Source organism: Dermochelys coriacea, chromosome 15 (assembly GCF_009764565.3).
Source record: "Dermochelys coriacea isolate rDerCor1 chromosome 15, rDerCor1.pri.v4, whole genome shotgun sequence".
Taxonomy (NCBI): Eukaryota; Metazoa; Chordata; order Testudines; family Dermochelyidae; genus Dermochelys; species Dermochelys coriacea.
The window spans coordinates 10,729,307-10,741,755 of NC_050082.1; the positions used below are offsets into that span (position 1 = coordinate 10,729,307).

Here is a 12,449-nt window from a genome sequence, read left to right on the forward strand (position 1 = left end):
CTATCAGTGCACTGAAGAGAAGACATGTTAAAAAAAAAAAACCCCTAAAATCTTCAGACACATTTACTGGAATCAAATAAGCAGTTTCAGAACTCTGTCTCATACTACGAAGGTATCTTGCACAGCTCCAAGGCTAGAGAGTTCAAAAACTCCATTCTATCTGAAAAACTGACCACAGGGGCTAAACATCTTACACGTGACCTTGATGGACCATGTTTTTTCTCAAAAAGAAAAGGAGTACTTGTGGCAACTTAGAGACTAACAAATTTATTAGAGCATAAGTTTTCGTGAGCTACAGCTCACTTCATGTAGCTCACGAAAGCTTATGCTCTAATAAATTTGTTAGTCTCTAAGGTGCCACAAGTACTCCTTTTCTTTTTGCGAATACAGACTAACACGGCTGCTACTCTGAAACATGTTTTTTCTGGCTGACTCAGAACAAGTTGGCCTTTCATCAAGTAAGATGTTTCAACACTCCTCCAGATTTATTAGTATTTCAGAAACAAGGCCACTACAAAATCTACACATTAGAAAAGCAGCTGTTTATTTGCTATTGATACCAAACTAAATTAAGAAATTAGCTGGATGTTTCAACAGTTTGAAGTGTTTACTCCAGTTGCTGCAGTAATCTGAAGCCACTGCAGATGCTACTTGTTCAATAAAAGCTACCTCATACAGAAACCATAGAGTTTCATTCTCTTTTCTTGGGAAGGTGAGAGTATGATGTGACTGTCACAGGTACAGGGCAGGCTGCACCTCTGATCCTTCCCTGGTTTCTATTAGTGCACCCCACCAAGTGATAGGCCTCAGGCCTTTCCCTTTCCCAAGATGGAACTGCAGTTCTCCCACACTTTTACACCAGGCCCTCAGTTACACTACCCTGTCTGTCAACCATGCTTACCCAACAGATCCAACTGCATTTGGTACTTACAGTTCTTTCCTTTGGGAGTGTGTGACCAGTGGTGAATACAGTGACCAGGCAGCCTTCTTAAATCAACATACAATTTAATCTTTACAGTTGGAACGAAGCATAACATTCAAGAGAGGATTTCAAAACAGTCTACACTCATATCTATCTTGACTAAAGAGAGAAAAGGTGGATGAGGTACTATTTTTATTGGACCATTTTCTGTTTGTGGAAGAGACAGGCTTTTGAGCTACACAGAGCTCTTCTTCAGGTCTGGGAAAGATACTAAGTGTGGGATTGTTTACCATAAACATTTTAAGTAATCATATTCCAAGAGGTCATTCAAAGTGAAGTGGCCTGTTAACACTTCTGCAGTCAGAGGACCAAAAAAAAAAAAAAAAGTGTGTGGGGGGGTTTAAGTGGGTTACAGATTGTTGTAATAAGCCATAAATCTAGTGTCTTTATTAAGACGATGATTGATAGTGTCTAGCAGTTATGAATTTAAGCTCTGAGGCTCGTCTTTTGAAGCTGTCGTGCATGTTTCTTTGAGAACGAAAACAAAGATCAGATATGGAGAGATCATTTTGTGAAAACTGTTCACCCATGGGTTATTTGATGTTTTAGTCTTATTTTTTGTGAGAGTTCATTCGAGAGCGTAGTGATTGTCTGGTTTCACCTGCATAGTTATTAGGGCATTTATGCACTGGATGAGGTACATCACATGTTGTGATGGACATGTGTAGTTCCCATGGATCTTGAAAGATAGTTATGGGGGGTACTGATCATCATAGCTGTGGAGGTAGGTCTGCAGATTTTGCATTTGTTATGGCAGGATCTGGTGGGTTCTGATCTTTGGGGGGCTTGCTTCTGATGAGCTTGACAAGTTTGGGGGATTGTTTGAAGACCAAAAAAGGGGATTCAAGGAAGATTTCTTTCGGTATGTGGATCCCATCAAGTCTGGATTGTAACTGTTCTATGATACCCCACATGGGTTCTAGTGTGGGTGGTAAGTGACAACCAGAGGTGGTACGATCAGAGAGTATTTCCGTCACCAACCTGCCCCTCGGAATTGAAGCAGGCTCTGTAGACCTATTTGAATGCCCTGTTCCATAATGCAATCTACTTTTCTGGTGGGGTGTCCTTGTTTGGTGAAGGCAGTTTTAAATGTGTTACAGCATATATTCCGGACTTTCTCCTCAGAGTATATTCTGTGGTATCTCAGGGCTTGGCTGTAGATAGATTTCTTGGTGTATTTGGGGTGGTTACTGGATCTCTGAAGGTAAATGTGGTGATCTATGAATTTCTCACGTATCCATTGTTGAATCTGATCTTGGCCAGGAAGTTGATGCTAATACAGAAGTGTTTAGAGACAGTTTGACTGATGAATGGTGGTTGTTGAAATTGTGATAGAAATATCTAATGGAATTTAAGTCTCATGTCCAGAGGATGAAAATATCATTGATGTATCTCAGGTATATCATTGGTTTCGTGGTGCATTTGTCCAGAAATTATTCCTCTGTGTGGCCCATAAAGAGGCCAGCATACTGGGGAGCCATCCTAGTGTCCATAGCTTCTCCCAGGATTTGGTCAAAGTGTTTATTGTTGAATGTAAAATTGTTATGAGTGAGGATGAAATGGATGAGTTTGGCCATGTGTTTGGGTTTATATCTGAGTGTAGTCCATTGTCCTGTAGATATCTGAGGCAGACAGCGATGCCATCATCTCTTAACTAAAAGCTTACCATCCCCCAAAGGAAAGCCTATGAAGTTCCTCACACTCCCAATTACCCTAACCTCTAGGGTCTCAGTGTCAGTCTGTTTCCCTTAATTGTCTTTCCCAGCTTTAGGGAGTATGTCCTCTTAAATCTAGTCAGGGCCTTTGTCCTGGGTTCCCAAGGTTGGAACGCGCACGCACCCCTTGACAAACTAGTCAGGTGAGCTCAGCAGGGCATCATAGGTAGAATATCAAAGCAAATGGCTCTTGCAGTGTCCCTTAAGCTTTGGTGACTGGCTGCCTAGGTCAAGCTATTGTACTCTTTCCTGCTTGTTTTTCCAACAGCCTGCTATTCAACTAACCTAATATTCACACAGGAAACATTTCAATTTCTAACCCAACACAAGCCACACAGTAAACATCCCAATAACCAGGTCAACATACTGTATTCATCACAGACTGGATTTGATTTAAATCACTAGTCAGGAAGACTATTTAATCATGTTTTTTTACATAAAAGTGCATTCTTGTTAGTTGTTGTTAATAACCTTAATACATATTCTTCACAACTCACAGATAGATATAGGTTTCATTTTGAGAAGGTACACACTATGCATTTTTAAACAGTGATTTATTCTGAAAACTTTTCAGATTAGTTTTACAGCTATATCAGAAAATGAATGATTGATTGGTTGGTTATTTCATTTACCAAAGGTAACTGAAGCAAATATTTATGAAGTCATTGGGAGGTGAAGTCCAGTATGTCCAATTCAACAGGTTAATCATTAATATTTGGAGGATTTTCTTGCCATGCTGTATTAGGAGGAGACCACCACCAGACAGACATTTAAATTGTTTTATTTAACTAAAACAAGGTTAAGTATTCTGGATTTTTTTCTTCAACAGCAAATATTTTAACAAAACAAGCATATGTCCCTCGCTTCTCACATTTATCTCCAGACTTCTTCTCCTTGTCCAGATCTATTCCACCCCCAATAATCTTCTATTCATTGAACTTTTTGAAACTTTGCACTTTTAGAGAGAAGGGATTGACTCTGTGTACACAAATTTGCAGAGGGACAATAGAGTTGAGGTTGTTATTTCTCACCTCTATATATTTATTTATTTTAAAACATTTTTGCTGTTAACAAGCATGTTACCTCTGGAGACAAAAATTCACAGTTCGAGAACTTCAAAATTAAGCATCTCTGATGGTATCTTCTAGACTGAGCACCGAGTCCCATTGGGTAGATAGAGAGATTAACCTAAATAATCTATACAGAAGCCCCTGGAACCCCATATAATTGGGTCCCTAATACATGAACTATTGGGACTTATTTACAAAATTCTTGAACATTACATGAATATATTGTCTCATACTAAGGAATTAGAATTTATAATCCCTATTCCATGATGAGATCTCTTTTATAACCTAACTTAATTAAAACTCTCTTTAGATAAGTTTTTTCCTCAAAAAGCATTTTGTAAAAATATCCGATTTAAATGGAAAAATAAAATCAAATAATTGATTATCCACTCTGGTTCATTAATTGTTACAGAGTCACAAGGATGATACAGATGTCCCTTTTATAGTTAAAAGGACAGTGTTATCAAAGCATGGCTACATAACAAGCCCTGTTGTAACAGTCCCCTTCACCAGTTCTCTTCCTTCAACAGTAAATAAGACTGGGTCATTAATAGAGTTGTACTCTAGAGGTATTAGGCTGGTTCTCTCTAAACATAGCTCTGTCGTCAAATGGCTTTCCATGGGAGAAATATATAATTTTAGATTAAATTAATGCAGAGTTAATTTATTCCAGTAATTCTAGCTTTGTCTACACTAAAGAAATGCACTGTTGCAACATGCACTGGTTGAAATCACACCACTGCAAATGGTCTTGGCATGTTTTTATGTCATGGAATCCGTGACTTCCAGAGACTTCTGAGACATTTTCCGCTTTAGCCCCAAGGAGCTGCTCCCTCTTGCCGCGGGCAGACCCCAAACCTGCCCAGCTGCCAGGGCAGACCGCATAGCAGCCAGCCACAGGCAGCAGGGCAAACCCCTGCACTCTCAACAGCTCTGGGTGCTGGATCCTCCTCCCTCCCCATTTTATCAGGAATATTTTTAGTAAAAGTTAGGAGCAGGTCACGGCTTCTGTGAATTTTTGTTTATTGCCCAGGACCTGTCCATGACTTTTACTAAAAATATCTGTGACAGAATCTTAGCCTTAACAATGACGTCCCTGCCCCAAGGTGGCAAAATAAGCCAAGACAAGATATAAGAAAGCTGTAGACAAACAAGGGGGAGGAAGGATGAAAACTAACCTCAGATGCCTTTCTAGTCCTAACAATGATTTAATCTGCAAAAGGGGGGGGGGGACATAAGATTTTATTTTTGTTGTATAGATTCCAAAAAGCAGGGATTTTTTGTTTGGGGAGGGATTTATTTATTTATTTATTTAACACTAACAATGTCTTTATTTCCCTGGTTTTGCTAGAGAATTCCTTGGAGAACTAGAATAGGAGACCTCTTGACTTAACTGCAAGGATGGAAGTGGTGAAAAAAACGGAGTAATTCTTCTAAGTATTTGTGAAGTCTATGAGTTAAAACAGGTATTAAAACAGCTAAAGCTGTAAATGGTCTGACAAAAATCTCTCCTTTTCATATGCTCAGGATTCACTCTTCTATGGTAATATCATAATCTCAATAATTCTCCAGTCCTTTAACAATAGTAGAGAATATAAAAAACAAGATTAAGAAACCCTTCAAATCTTAAAAATTATAAACCAAATGAGGACAATTCTGGCTTTTGTAGGGCACCTTTTTCTTTAAGCATCTTTGCCATTTTCTTTCACTCCCTTTTCCCTTCATATATGCGCTGTTTTTAAGTTTAGCAAGAAATCCCAGACATCTCAAAAGAAAACTCCTTTAAGTGCTATGCTTCCTCCAATGGCCATCCTAATTTACCAATTATATGAGAACAGTTTTTGAGTCTTGCTTGAGAATTGACGGTTCAATAATAAACTCTCTCTGAATTACTGACAGCTGATACCAATTAATAGGAAAAAATTACTATAAGTCATACTTCACAAATAAAGGCTTCACAGGTAAGAGTTGTAGGTTGCTGTAAGTGCCTTTTTTGGCACTTCTCAATAAGTGACCTTACACCGCATAGCCTATCAGCAAGAAATTAAGACTGCTCTAACACTAGTTTGAGTCATTCATTTTCTGATAAGAAAAATCAATCAACATGAACCAGCTCAAGATGGGGAATGTGACATTAGTAATTTTCTCAGCACCCGCAATACACACGAGTACTAAATCTGTTTCACTGAAACTGGCAGACAAACACTGGTTAGAACAGGGTGTGTATTTACCAACTATTGGTTCAAAAGTTAGAGCTGAAGTTGAAAAAATGTATTTGTTCTAGACAACCACCTGCCTGCACTTGGAAGGCCTTGATAAGAATATGAGTGCCAATTTCTTGCATGTAGAGTAGTGGAGCTCAGCACACTGTATAATGTCATTTCACTGGCACAAATTACTCTCCTGGCAGATCAATTAGAATTCATCAACTGCTCCCTCCGCCCACCCCAATGACATTCTGAGCTCACAGTCATGTCTGGCATAGAGGAACAAAAGCTAGACAAATATAGTTTATGGGACCAAACACTGAAAGCCATGTCAATTTTAACTTAAAGTTTTAATTGTGTGGGGGAAAGTTGGCCCCAATCGTATAATATAAATGATATTTTGGTCTCAAAGGAGCTTTCCTAGTTGTGCAAAACTCTGATTACAGTCCCCTACAAGAGCAAGAACACACTTACCCTTTACTCCACACTAGAGCATACTTATTACATTTACTCTCCGATGGGCAGTTGCAACTTCTTCTATACCAAGAAAGCTACCCATAGTTGACAGAAGCCCCATTTACAACTAAGTTTTTCTGGAAAATCTCCACCAGTGCTAGCCATACTATGAGCACTAGTGTAGATGGGCCACCACTCTGTGCTGTCCAGACCTACTCACAGCAGGATTGGATAACAAGGTGGTAAAACTGTTGACAGCCAGTCTATACTACCACTCCTACCACTGCCAGAAATGGTACTAGAGTAATGGTGGGAAATTTTTCAGAAAAACCCTCCATGTAGAGACAGCCCAAAGGTGTCTCAGACCACCCTAAACCATAACTGAAATATGGTTTGGTCCAATGGACAAAGGGATCTAGCATGCCATTTATTAACAGGTGTAAAGTTGGACTGCTTCTGCACTATAACCTTTTCAACCTTGATTGGGAGTGAGGAATGGATCGAGAGACCTTAGTTAACCAGTCACTTTTGGTTTATTTGGTTGGTTTTTGGTACTATAGGGCCTATGAATAAGGCTAAGATTTTGTCATGGAGGTCATGGAAGTAATGGATTCCATGACTTTCAAAGACATCTGACATTTTCTGCTTCAGCCGTGTCGTGGGGCATCAAGGCTGAAGGTCCAAGCCGCATCCAGGGGCAGCATGAGCCCCAGAGCTGTTAGCATCCCCACTCCCCAGTCATCCCCCCAACCCTTACTTTTTAGTGAAAGTTAGACAGGTCACAGGCTTCCATGAATTTCTGTTTATTGCCTGCGAGTGGTCTGTGACTTTTACTAAAAATAACCAGGACAAAATCTTAACCTTACATATGAGCATATCATCTCATGAAACACCAGGGTTTCCTCAAAAACAGATTGAGAGCCACTTCTGTCTGTGTCAAAGTTTAGCTTCCACAGCTCCCCAAATGTATGGTTTATACTTGCTTTCTAATCTCTTTTCAATCAGTTTGCAATCCTTCCAGATAATAAGTACGGTAACAGCAGCCCACAGAAACAATCCATGGTTTTGTTTTCACTGAAAGCTGAACAAACCCAAGGATAATAGCAAGGAAGTATGTAACTGTTTTAAAATAAAGATAACAGGACCAGCACAAACCATCCCTAAAGAATTAATGCTGGACAGAACTCCAGCACTGTTACTCACACAATCCATTTGTTATCTTTGGCAAACAAATTATGTAACTAATCTCTTTTAAAAAAAAATGACTAAGTGTCTCCAGTCACCCTTTAATGTTTTTCTACATACCTAAATATAGAAAAATAATTAACAATAAGACCCCAACACCACACACACCTCATGAGGATATGAAAAAGCTTTGAAACTCTGCAGTTTTCCCAAATTAGTATGGAATAAACTAAATCTACTGTCCAATTACATCAAGTGTATTGACAATATCAGCAAAAGATTAACGCAGGTGGGACTTTTAAAATCACAGACCATCTTTGGAGTACTGCAAGAGGTGCATGTGGGAGAAAGTGAACTTGAAGTTAGTCAACGAGGACAAGCAAGCCCAGGCATAGAAAATTAAAAGCTATTAATATTTTCTGGAAACAGAAATGTAGATTAATGAGCAAGAAGATTATATTTTCCATTTGAGTAGAATAGGGAGCAGTTTTTCAGTAAAAAAGAAAAGTTAAAAGCAAAAAAATCTTAAATGATACTCTGGTAATTGATGATATTCCGAGGTAATTAAGTAAGAGTTTCAAGTAAACACTAACACTTTCTTTGTAGGGATGTGGAAACAGGTTCTCATACAAACAGTAGGAAGCCAATTTTGTTTGGTAGGATAAGGCTGAGGTACCACTACTTAAAAAAAAAAAAATCAGACAGAATTAAGTGCTATAAAAATTTCAGTTTCTAAAGATGGCTAATAAAGTCAGTTAGTACATTCAAACTATGGATGTTCCACTAAGTTCTTTTAAAACAGAAACAAGGCAGCAAATATATTGTTTCACAGCCAATATATTGTTTAAGTCCCAGATAGAAGCTTTCTTCTATTGGCTGGATCATCTTCTAGAGATATGCACTAAACTATATTTGATCTTGCAAAAATTGGTTTGAAAGTCTAGTTCCAGGAAGAGGCAGAGAAAAATCCAACTCCAGGTGTGTCTAGACTAGAATATTTGCTCCTATTATAACCAGAGTCTATTGATTGCCAATTAATTTCGCTAAAACTTGTATAAGCTAAAACTTGACACTCCATAATCAGTTAACTTTAGTCTAGACAAACTGAGAAAAAAAATCAACTATTTTATTTTCCTCAGTACAGATATAAAACGAACAAATGAAGCATAGAAGGAGAGGGTACTCACCTCGTGCAGTAACTGGACTTCAAGATGTGTGTCCCTGTGGGTGCTCCACTTCAGGTACGGGTGCTCCTTATGCAACTTTGATCAGAGCTTTTGGTAACTGTGCTGTTAGGCCTGCACATGCACACCACACCTCTTTGTGCCCCATACCGAGGATATATAGAGCTGAGTGGGCAAATAGCCCTCAGTTCCTTCTCCACTGCAACATCCCACAGACGCAAAGCAAAAGGGATAGAGGGCCGGTAGTGGAGCACCCATAGGGGGACACATCTCAAAAATAACTCCAACTACTGCACTTCTTGGAGTAAAGTCAGGTGACTTCTGGCCAGTATCCGTAGAAAGAGAAGGGAGCTTTGAAGCCGGATCTAAGACTGATGATTGAACTGCCATGACAAGAGCAGCGTCCAACCTAGAGGCACATATGAGGGTAGAGAGTTTTGAGAAACTGAACAGACGCCCAAAGTCCGGCTTCACAAATTTCAGTCGCTAGTACATCTTTCAATAATGCCATGGAGGTAGACTGGAATCTAGCAGAATGAGCTGTCACTCCTAAAGGTGGCTGAGCACTAGCGGCCTTGTAGCAAATGAGAATACAGCCAGAAATCCATTTTGTAAGTCCCTGAGTGTAAACTGTAGGACCCTTTTGATCTCTTCACAAAGGAAATTAACAGTCTTTGAAACCTTCTAAAGAGTCTGTTTCTGCCACAAAAGCAAGCTAATGCCCTTCTAAAGTCCAGAATAGATTCCTCTCTAGACTAGTGGCACTTTTTGGGGGGGGGCGGGGGGCAAAGATAAATAGTTTACTGAAGATAAATAGTTCTGTTAGAAACCCTTCTGCAGTTTAATAGGTCTTGCTGAACCTTGGTTGAACCATGGAAGAGCTAAGCTAAGTCAAAAAATGTCCAGATTGGGATGGAGAAACTCACTGGAGATCTGAGATAACAGATGAGCAAAGGCTAGGGAGGAGTAACAATGGACAGGTATCAGAGTAGCAGCCGTGTGAACTGTAGCTCATGAAAGCTTATGCTCAAATAAATTTGTTAGTCTCTAAGGTGCCACAATCGACAGGTAGTGATGCAAATCAAGAGAGGTAACTTCTCTCAACCATGTTTGTGTAGTAAGAATGACTTTTGTTTCGTTTCTTTCTGTTTGATTTTGTTCAGCACCTTCAAAAGCAGAGGTGTGGGTGGATATGCATAGAGAAGACCCTTCATCAAGGAATGAGAAATGTGTCCCTTAGGAACTGATGGCCCAGACCCTCTCTTGAACACTATTTCCTTGCATTTTCTGTTGGCAGCAGTTGAAAAGTAATCTGCTTCTGGAAAGCTCCAGCTTAGAAAAACGTGTGTCTGAAAAGCCAAGAGTTTAATTCCCATTTGTAATCTTGGGAGAAGTGCCTGCTCAGATTGTCAGCCACTGTGTTTTGAATGCCTGAAAGGCAAGAGGTTGAAATGAGAAAATGGTTGGCTATACAGCACTTCCAGATCCTTATTGCTTTGACACAGAAGGATGGGGATCTCACCCCCCTTGACAACTTATGTAAAACATGCAGGCTATGCTGTCAGTTGTGGCTTTTACAGATAGACCCATGATGAGGGAAAGGAAACACACAAGCATTCCTGACTGCTCCTAATTTTCAGGAACTTTATGTGAAGTTAAGGCCCTAGAACAAACTATTGCCCTTGTGTGCATCTAGGTGAGCTCCCCACTCTAAGCGAGATGCATCCTAAATTATGGTGATCCTTGGAGGAGATTGGCTGAAAGGAACTCCTGCACATAGTTTGCATAGGTCTTTCCAGCAACTGAATGAGTCCAGAACCCTCCTGTCCGGACTATTTGTTTTAAGTATAAACTGTTTTGAGCCATCCCTAGAAGCAGTGAAGATGTAACCTGGCATCTTGAGTTACCAAAGTATATGCTGCTATATGACCCAGTAGCTGGAGACATTTATTTGAATCTCTGAAATTAGGTTTTATTAGTGTCATGAACCTATCTGCAGGAAGGTATGCCCTGGCTGCTACACCATTCAGGAAAAATCCCTATCAAGTCTCTCTGATTAACTGGGCTCAAAATAGACTTTCTGATGCTCTGTTGAAGACCTAAGCTGTGAAAGAGGGTCATGGCTACCTTTACAAGCACCTGATTGTCAAGGTAGGGGAAAATGAGTATTCCCATCTGCCAAAGCTGAGGTGCTACCACTGCCATGACCTTTGAGAATACTACTGAGGTAGAGGAGAGGCGAAATGAAAAGACTTGATATTAGAAGCAATCCTGACTAATTGTAAAACAAAGAAACCTCTCACGAGAAGGTTGAACTGTGATGTGAAAATGTGTGTCCTGAAGGCTGCAAACCAGTCCCTGGAATCTAAAGATGGAACAACAGCTGCGAGAGTCACCATCCTGAATTTCTGTGATTTCACAAAGGCATTTAGGCACCTGGGAGCCAGTAACGGAGCTCCATTCCCCATTCTTTTTTGGGGGCCAGAAAATACTTGAAATACAATCCATTCCCCTTATGCAGAACTGCAACTGTTTCTATGGCTCCGTTATGCACAGAAGAGATATTACTTCCTGTTTCAGAAAGTGTATGCGAGACGAATCCCTGGAGAGAGACTTGGACTGCTGGGGGGTGAAGATTTGAGGTGGGAATATTCTAAGCCCTCGACCAAATCTATCAAAATTGACAGTTGAACGAAGATAAGGCTAGTTGGTAGTGTGCTGTCACTGTAGGAGGTTTCTTCTTCTGATACCTCAGCCTCTTTTTAGATGATTCAGTTTGCCTATAGTAATAGAAGACCATCATATGAGATCCCTGCACTGCTTGAGATCTGCTAAATTTTCTTTTGTTCACAGGTATGCATATGTCAAGGGACCTGAGTGTGGCCCACAAACTTTTCAAAGTATGGAGAGATGTGTCTCTGGACTTTGAGAATAAATTATGTCCACCAAAAGGGAGGTCTTCTGTGGTATTCTGAACCACCCTCGGGAAACTGGACAGTTGCAGCCAAGACACTCAATGCCTGATGACAGTGGTAGACATGGAATAAGCCAGAGTGTCAGCTGCATGTAGGGAGGCCAGCCACAAGATATCATAGCTGAAGGTCAGCTTTTGGCAATGGCCTTAAACGCCTCACTATATCATACGGTGTAGACTTTGTATGGTGTTGTCTACAATACTCACTGACTGCCTCCACAACTGAAGAATTTGGTGAAGGATGGAAAAATAAAGTCGTACAACAATGCCACTAACATGTCTGGTGTAGATAGCGGGTTGCAAGCAAGAATAAAGAATATAAATCCTTATGCTGTGTATGTGCCTTGCTCTGCGCTTTCTTTAAATCTGGATGGAGAGTTTTTTTGATGGAACGATATTTTTTGTCAGCATGTTTACAAGTTGGTGACACCATCACTGGAGTCTATCACATGGTTTTTGCAGTTTCCAGTAGAACCTCATTCACTGGTAACAGCACTCATCCAGAAGATGTGATGTACAGGATACTCAAAGTTTAAGTTGCTACTCTTGGACCTCCTCTAAAGGAATTTGGAGCAAATCAGAAAGACATTTCAAAAACTTCTGAAACCACTTGAAACTGTCAGTCAAAGAAGGTGATGGATCTGATGACAATGATAATCTATTTGTCTGAGGCATC

The 12,449-nt window shown here is 40.0% G+C and overlaps 1 protein-coding gene across 4 annotated transcripts in view; it reads right to left on the bottom strand.

Annotated features, from left to right (window-relative positions):
• SPPL3 (signal peptide peptidase like 3) overlaps positions 1-12,449 on the bottom strand; it is a 136,981-nt gene that overhangs the window by 81,956 nt on the left and 42,576 nt on the right. The window contains exon 2 of one of the 4 annotated variants that reach the window (XM_043498001.1): positions 4,946-4,980. The exons of the other annotated variants lie outside the window; for them this stretch is intronic. The gene's annotated coding sequence lies outside the window, so the exon portion shown is untranslated. The remainder of the gene's footprint in view (positions 1-4,945; positions 4,981-12,449) is intronic. 4 annotated transcript variants of the gene reach the window in all.